Source organism: Falco naumanni, chromosome 5 (genome assembly GCF_017639655.2).
Source record: "Falco naumanni isolate bFalNau1 chromosome 5, bFalNau1.pat, whole genome shotgun sequence".
NCBI classification, from domain to species: Eukaryota; Metazoa; Chordata; class Aves; order Falconiformes; family Falconidae; genus Falco; species Falco naumanni.
The window spans coordinates 57512480-57519755 of NC_054058.1; the positions used below are offsets into that span (position 1 = coordinate 57512480).

The following is a 7276-nucleotide window of genomic DNA, read 5'->3' on the forward strand; positions in this document are numbered from 1 at the left end:
AGCAGAGCAGCTTCGTGGCACTCATCCTCACCCCTGCAGAGCTGGGCACCCCTGGGGCCCACTGTGCGGCTTTGCAGGGTTGGCATACAGCAGAGAAGAAAAGCTGTGTGGCTCAGTCGGGAAAGTGAGTCTCTCAGCATGTGATTACTGGCAAAGCATTTTAATCTACATTAACAGTTCTACAGTTCTAACCATACTGTGCATTGTACTAATCTCTGATACTCTTAGCGTTATGTTTAAATACCTTGTATTTTGTTGTGCTTTTAACACATAGGAGATGTATTTCCTGAGGATGAGAAAAGTGCTAGATCTGAAAGCCTGAAAGCTTTGTTGGCACAAGGCAGAGTAACAAACCTGCTTGTATTGCCCAGCGTCTCTCTCAGATTAATTGCATTGTGTGTTTAAGAATTGATTTCCATAAGGCTTCTTACTTTGTAAACTTCTACGCGTCATTGTGCCCAGTGATGAGGGCAGCAGGGCATCATTCTTCACTCCCCCTGCTTACTTGCTATATGAATTTTGAAGAGTCCTCTGGTCCCAATCCATGCTGGAATAGCTGTTCCTTTGAAGAAAGTTAAGGAAATCTGTTTCTGGAGGCAGGAACTTGATGCTTCTTGGCTAGTCGCTCTGTATGAAAGATCTTATTGGGTGTTGGTTGCATATGTTCAAGCACGTCCACTTCTGTGGATGAAAAATGCTACTTGAATGAAAGATTTCCAGTTCTCTGTGTTAAACATCATGCCTTTGGAGGTGCCTGTTGTTAGGCTCGTACAGATACCCTCTGCTGGCTCAGCCTCTGAAAAGCTACCTGGATATACCTGATGAAGAGAGGTGGTGAGCTCTCAGCCCGTCACCTGAAAGCCCGCCAACTTGTGGAAGTGCTGTCCTGCAAAGGACACGGGTTTTCATTTCACTCGTGTCTCACTGCTGAGCTCTTGCTTGCATCCTCTGCGATTCTCTTGCCTTAGCAACCCACGGAAACGTTGCACACGTGTATTTTTTTATATGTATATAATACTTTTTTACACTCTGCAAATCCCAGAAAGCTGCCTTTATGGGGTGGTTTGGTTATCTGGGTAAGGTGGTGGCAAATTCTCCTCCTCCATTTCCCCTTGGTAACTTCTTATAGGCAAGAGATTCCTCGATTTTCTACATATACACCCCCATTGTTTTCCCAAGGGAGAAGGAAATACATAATGACACAGATTCAGCATGGATTTTTAAGCCAGTAGCTTGGGGCTTTCAAATCCAGATTAACAAAATCCCCTCTAGCTTTGCTCCAGAAGCTTTTGTGACTGACTTGTACAGCTGGCTCTCCGAGCAAAAGGCAAGAAGCGTATTGAATGGATGCAGCTCACTTGATAGGCAATCACATCCTTAAATCTGTTAGAAATGCCATTTGCAAAGGCCTCTGGAAATAAGTAATGGTTACAAAGATGATATTAAATAATTTTGCAGAGAGATTAACATCCCAAGTTAAACGCCCAAATTGGCATGCATAGACAGGCAGCAAATATCTCCCGGGCATGGTAGTATGTGATGCTAAGGGGGGGAAAAATAATCCTAAAATTCACTCTTCTGTCCCAGCCTGCACCTCGTTGATTTAGAAATGTCTTTCTAATCCTCATACTTGATTGTGGAAGATGGGGATTTCCTTCCAGCGGATTATTCACTGATTTCCCCCTTGGCTTTGTGGATTTCCAGTTTTTAAGGCATAGTCTCTGAAGTGTATTTGCAGCCAGAGTGGCTGCTTTTTCCAGAGTCTTCTGCAGAGTCGACTTTTGCATTTTATTCAATATTTATATGCTATTGCTTTGAGGAATTTTGTTCCATCATGCTGTCTGCTGCTTTGCTTCAGCAAGATCTGCCTTCTCTTTCATGTAGTGCAATTAAATCATTTTGTTTATACAGTATCATTCTCTGTTAGCTTCTTAGGCTTCTTTTTTGTTGCACTTTTCCTGCTTTGTGTGTTTCTGTGTTGCCAGTAACAGGCAAGATTTCACGATGTATTAGAAAATTTAGCTACTGAAGAAGCAGCTTAGTTCAATGCTTGGAGAGGATGAGGGATGTCATGGGGGTATCCAGGGGCATTTGTAAAGATCATTACCTGTCATTTCTGCTATAAACGTAGTCCTTTGACAAGGGTCCAGCAGAGTCTGCTGGATTTGAGGGGCTGTTATAACCTGGGCTCTTCGGTAGCTGCCGCAGGATGCAAGCTAGGAAGCACGGTGGAAAGGTAGCACAGATCTCTGTTTCCAAACTTGCACTTCCAGATGTGTTTTGAGGGATTTGTCCTAGATCACAGCAAAGGTATCTGTGAGGCACTAGAGCGCAGAGCTCTCCATGTATGTGCCGCCTCAGCTCAGCCTGCTGCTGCCTGCCCCAGCCCTGGTGCTGCCGCCCACAGGACTTCCCTGGCTGCTCTTGGCCTCCAGGAACCCTCTGCTCCTGAGCCAGGGCTGCGGTGTCTTCTCCCCAGGAGCAGGGATGCCTACAGACAGCCGTCAGGCACCTCAGCTCATTTCACGCACTATATAAAAGGATCTGTTGAGCGTGTGTTATCCCGTCAGAGTCCAGCTGGGAAATGTGAAAAGGGAAACATTGGTTAATGTTTAAAACCCTTTCATAGACACATTGCAGGGATTAAGTAACCTTGAGGAAGTGGCTAATGCAGTTTGCTATGTATTCAGGCCTTACTTGACAAATTAAAACTGTTTTAAATTGGGCAGTCAACACCTGTGTGGGTCTGGTACAGCGGCGGGACAGTGTGGATTGCCTGTTAACAGAAGAAACATGCAATGTAAGCATGTTTGCTCAGCACTGCAAATACGGGAGCTTCCTGCTGAATCTGTGCTTCTGCAAACTTTAGCCTATGTGACCAAAAATATCTTAAAGCCAAGAATAAACACGCAGAAAAGGAGACACCTAGAACAGCATTTAATAAGAAAAGAAAAAAAACTGAGGCCATGGCTTATATTTAGACAAACAGATGAAAGGAAGCACAGCAGAATTCTTAATTATGAAGCATGTTGTATTATGCAAATATTTTCTTGCAATCCCTGACAGAAATCCTACAGCTGAAGTTACCAAAAAATCCACTTATTTCTGTGTGTGACCTCTTCAAGAATCTAAAGCTGCTTTTTTTTTTTTTTTTTTTCTCTTAGCATGGAGCAGCTGCTATTCCTCCATTAACTTTCAGTCAGAACCCAACCCCTTCTCTTTCTGGCATCTTAAGAGGTTGCTACACCGACGTGTCAAGCTAACAATCCTTGCTGCAGAAAGCATGAGCGGGAAAACCTCGAAGGGAGTATGTGTGCAATTAATCATACTGCCTTGTCAGGTCACAGACCTACTAAATGAATCAATCCCAAAGTTTGATATTTGAGAGGCTGTGCAATTTTCTTTCTGGTTTGATATGCTAGCGTGAATGCCTCCATTACTCGCACTGCGTTTAATTCACAGCTCTTTGGTGGTCTAATGGTTTTAAGCCTCATGAGTCAAGAAATCACTTTGCATGCATTGGATGCATGGCTGGAGATGCAATAAGAAGACAGTGAGTAGCCCATTAAAATAGATAGCCCTAATTTGGATGTAAAATTTTATTATAAAGTACATTGACATAGCTGTAAAATAACATACTCACCTACAATATACAGTTTCCAAACAGCACATACAGCAATCAACCTGAGGTAACTCTCACAGAAATGCAGTAAAAGTTACTTAAATCACATTTGGTATTGCATTAAAAAAAGAAATCTGCCTGTAATTTAATGAGCTATTGCAGTGCCAAACTTTACCTTCAATAACATAACCTTTTCATAACTTTACAGCTAACATAAGATTTATCTCTTTATTTGCATGCCAGTTGCCATTCACTAAAAGCAGTTGTACAAAATCAACTACTAAGCTCTTTCATGTAACTGTTCAGCAAGTGACAGGAACTGGTGGTTTCTGGACAAAATACTTCAACTGTTTGGACCCCATACAGCAGGATCAATTCAAAAAGAGATGCAAGCAGCTAACATTTTGTTTCAAAACCCCCGAAGAGCCAATTTCCATTTCAGGCCATTTCCATTCCCTCACTGTGGGATTAGGACAAATCCAGATTTCAGATAAGGAGTAATTTTTGACCATACCTATCAGAGCACATGCCAATATTGAAGCCTGTGTCTTTTCAATACACGCACGCGGCTGCATTTCAGTTCGATGTATTTCAGCGCAAGAATGCAACTTCAATGAATTTCAATACAAGAAATGCAGGACCCTACACCGAAGGTTTGTGGGGCTGCAACCTGGATTGCCCCTTTCCATCCTTACATCCTTACATCCTTACATCCTTACAGCAATCTGGTCCTGCTCATGGTACCCACAGGCAAGGGGGGCAGAGTGGCCGCCCCCTCTCTGCTGTTGTGCCTGCCAAGGCTGGAGGCAGCATCATCTCCAGGATGTAATACTTGGCATTTTCTGGGGGCCTGTATATTGGGAACCCTGTCAGGGTGTGGGGCTGTGGCACGAGAGCACAACCCGGGTATGTCACAGAGCGTGCTCCTACCTAAGGGCAAATGCAAAACACTGGAAGGGATGTGGGTTTGGCAAGTGAAATCTTTTGTGAAATTAAAAGGACTGAACTATCTTTTCCTGCACTATTGCTCTGAAGAATAATGTTTCAGATGATTAAAACCTAACCGTGAAATTGACTGGAAGTCTGTTTTTAGGCAGGGGGAGACGAGTTTGGAAGGACTGAATATACAGCAGTCAGTACATCTAAACGGCAAGTAGCCTAGATCCTATTTTTTTTTCTAAAATGTAATGAAAAATGTGTCTGATACCATAGAAAAAGAAATAATATGGAAATTCTGGAGTTAGCTAACATCTCTCGCTCTTGATGGATTAATTTTCATTCCTAATTGAAAATACAGAGTGTATGCTATGAATCTACTTGTATCTGGACAAGTGAATTCCAGGCAGTAAATGATTCTGGTGCATTAAAAGCAAATAGTGTCCTATGAACTTTGCTGCTTTTTTTTACAGCCAAACTGGAGACTAATGGAGACATATACGGGAAGCAATACACTGTAGAGAGCATTTTAAATAATGCCTCAAGATCTTATTGAAAAAATAATTTAGATCAGGCTGGCAACAAGCAAGGGGAGATTGAAAATGGGCTGCAGAACTGTCAACACAAAGCAATAATGAACAGTGAGATACTGAGCACAGGTGTGGGGTGAGGTGTCTCGGAAGCTTTATTTGTAATATGAAATGGCAAGGTACAGGGCAAATTAATTGATTTTTTTTAAAATATGCCAGATCAGGAGGTTTGTGAGCTCCGGTTTGAGGGGCAGGTGGTTCAAAATCTGAGGTACTAAAAATATTAGCAGAAAAATAAAATGTCTTTTCTATTCCTGAAAAATACAAGGTAATAGATGGGGACAGGAGGGACAGAGCAAATATAATGTTTAGTGGGAGGAGACGCCTTGGCAAGCAAAAACATGACTGTAGAGCCTTCGGATAGATGCCTGACAGCACGCTGGTGTGATTGCTGCTAGCTAACCCCAACACTGATGACATTTAGCTGGTGTTTCAGACTGAAACTGTTGCCTTTTTTCTGGTAGCTCTCACTCAGTGACTTCTTAGGGGAATATGGGGTTACCATGTTGGTTTTTTCAACCTGTTTCAACCTATTTTTTTAACCTGTTTTTCTCAAAGCAATGTGTATTTCCCATTCTTTTTATGGTGAAATGACTGGGACGTTTAAGGTGGTGTTGCATGGTATTTTTGCAGCAGTTCAGGCAGTTTCTGCTACCTGAGCCTGCGTGGTTGGGCACAGCATGGAGGGGGGTGGAGCTGAAGCTGGCAGAACCTGGCAGCAGCAGGGGTCTGCTGGCTTCAGGTTCTGTCACTGCAGCATCAGGACCTTCACACTGATTTTTCTTTCCGAAAAGCAACACTTTCCTGCTGCAAATTCCTGCATGGCTGCAGAATCCTTGCCTAAACTCTTTCCCAGAGGAAGGAGTTTGCACAAGTGGATGCAGCAAGCAGAACATCATTGAGGCTGAACATCTCAAAATTTACTGGAGTCAATGTCAACAGGTTTTGGGTTAGGTTGCTTTTTCCTCCAGCGATATTTTGGGCATAAATGACATAGTCATGCACACAAGTTACTTGACGGTAACCTGTTTTCCTTGCATACAGGACATCCATGTGCACCTAAGGAGTTCTCAGTTTGAAAGGTGATCAAATGTAAAGGTTTAGGCAAAACTCCACATTTCAAGTCAGTTTTTAATGACCTACTGTTTAAATTATGTCTTGACCTGTCTTGAGACTTTGTGGTAATTATTTTTTTTTTGGTCCCTAATATCTCTACAGATTTACAGCCCATTTTGTAACAATAGAGCAGCTAATGTATGGCTGCATAGTGGAAGCTCATTGCAGTGTTAACTGTGCCTCCAAGATGGATTGGGAGTTGTTCCTTCCTTCCACCCTGCTACTGGAGTGACGCACATATTCTTTGATTTCACTCTGTTGCTTCCTTCTTAAGCACCCTTTCTCCAGGCACACAAATACATATGTATTGTGCAGTAAAGGTTTACCAAACTCATCATTATTCTGTATTCATGCACACTGAGCTGTCTCTCTCAATAATTAGCTTTATAATGATCAAAGACATTCTGTACCAACTTGCATTCCTCCTAGTTTTTTTGTTTCTCTATCACTCCTGTCTAATGCTTCTTATGTTGCATTTTCAAGGTTGGTTTTATTGATAGCCAAAATAAAAAGGCAAAACAAAAGTGAAAAGCCAAACTGATTAATTCTATATTTATTTTGCAAATACATATTAAAATTAACTTTTTTGTTGTGTTTGATGTACATTCTGTGCTTTGCTAAATAACCTTGAAGACTGTGTTGCCAAGTCAAGCATTGCTATTAGTATTACTCATTATGTAGCCCCAAAGTGCTCTGATAATTTGGCCCTCTCCATTTAAACGCTACCTATTATCCCCTATGAAATCTCAGAAAAACCCCACGTAATAAGTTCTGCAGTCTCTCTGACAATGAAGGATTTGCTTCCCCTTTCAAGAGAGTAGATTTCTGGCAAGTGTGCGGTATTAAAATCTGCTCCGTCCTTGGGTGAGGAAGAAGAGGGCTGGCAGCACAGTTATTTTTCATAGCATATTTCAAACAGGGCTTTTAATTGGACTGTAAGTCTCCTTGCATCCCCGGGAAATGGGCATTTCTTTTACAGGCAGCTGAACTGCTGCCTGCAGAGGTTAGGTGT

At 42.2% G+C, this 7276-nt stretch overlaps 1 protein-coding gene across 1 annotated transcript in view; it reads left to right on the forward strand.

Annotated features, from left to right (window-relative positions):
* The window catches only part of KCNMB4 (potassium calcium-activated channel subfamily M regulatory beta subunit 4), a 28344-nt gene extending 21525 nt beyond the window's left edge, over positions 1–6819 (forward strand). The window contains exon 4 of the transcript XR_005827865.1: positions 3165–6819. The gene's annotated coding sequence lies outside the window, so the exon portion shown is untranslated. The remainder of the gene's footprint in view (positions 1–3164) is intronic.
* The last annotated feature ends 457 nt before the right edge of the window (positions 6820–7276 follow it).